Here is a 1,221-nt window from a genome sequence, read left to right as displayed (position 1 = left end):
ATATATATATATATATGAAAGGTATGATATAAAAGAATGGGGCAACCAGTTATGCGAAGGAAACAAACGGAATGGAAAAAGACGAAAAGAAAATGAAGAAGAATAAAAAACAAAATCAAGAAGAATAGTAACTATGTTGGGGAGAATGAGTAGAAGGCTGAGGGAGAAGATTTTAAAGAACAGAGGAAGGAGTCCATAAAATATAGGAATGGTAAAAACATGTCTGTTTGTGTAAAAATATTAAGACACACACACAAAAAAAAGAAAACGAAATCTCAAGAGAAACAGAAAAAAATATGAGAAAAACATGCATATATGACATCAAGAAAGAGATTCTGATAATAATAATATTAATAATAATATTAATAATAATGATTTCATAATATTAACTACAATTGCAAAAAGCTCAACTCAGATAAATGGCCAAGGTAAAAAAAGACAGGAATATAGACCCCATAGTGGTTATAAAATTATATATACATATATGGATATATGTATGAATGTTTATATGTATGTATATGTATAATTAAGATAACTATAATTAGTATCGTTAAATTAAAACATTAATGAGATGTAGAAAGAAATTAAGAGTGCATTGAGCATGATTGTGGATGGCTAACGGTGCAATGAAAAAAAAATGAACTCACAAACACACGCATATACATACATATATATTCATACATATGTACAAACACACACACACACACACACATATATACATACATACACTGACATACGCTACCTGTTCACATATATACATGCATATGAAAGGGACTATGAAGAGAGACAACTGTTTCAACCAAAAGAAAAAATAAAGAACTGGATGTTATTATTACAATTATGTTGTTCCATAAACTATCATAGAATCTTTATCAAATTTTATGAAACGTCTCAATATTTTGATTTATTTTTTTTTTATTTTTTAATATTTTTCTTTGACTCATTGCACGTCAGTTGACTGTCAATGGTAGAATGTAGCCTGGACTTGAACCTGGGTCTTAATTGTAATCCTGTTCTTCTTAATGAGAATAAAAAAATATTAAAAAAAAATACCAACAAACAATTGCTTGAAGTGACGTCAAAATATTTCATAGTTTATTTAATGAAATATTGTAAGTTTTTGGGAAGAAAACTGGTAGAAAAATATTGCAAATGGAAAAAAAAAAGATACAAAAAATACAAAAAACAAAAAGAAATGAAAATACTCATTAAAAAATATAT

This window comes from Octopus bimaculoides, chromosome 1 (assembly GCF_001194135.2).
Source record: "Octopus bimaculoides isolate UCB-OBI-ISO-001 chromosome 1, ASM119413v2, whole genome shotgun sequence".
Taxonomy (NCBI): Eukaryota; Metazoa; Mollusca; class Cephalopoda; order Octopoda; family Octopodidae; genus Octopus; species Octopus bimaculoides.
Note: the sequence above shows the minus strand (reverse complement) of the source record.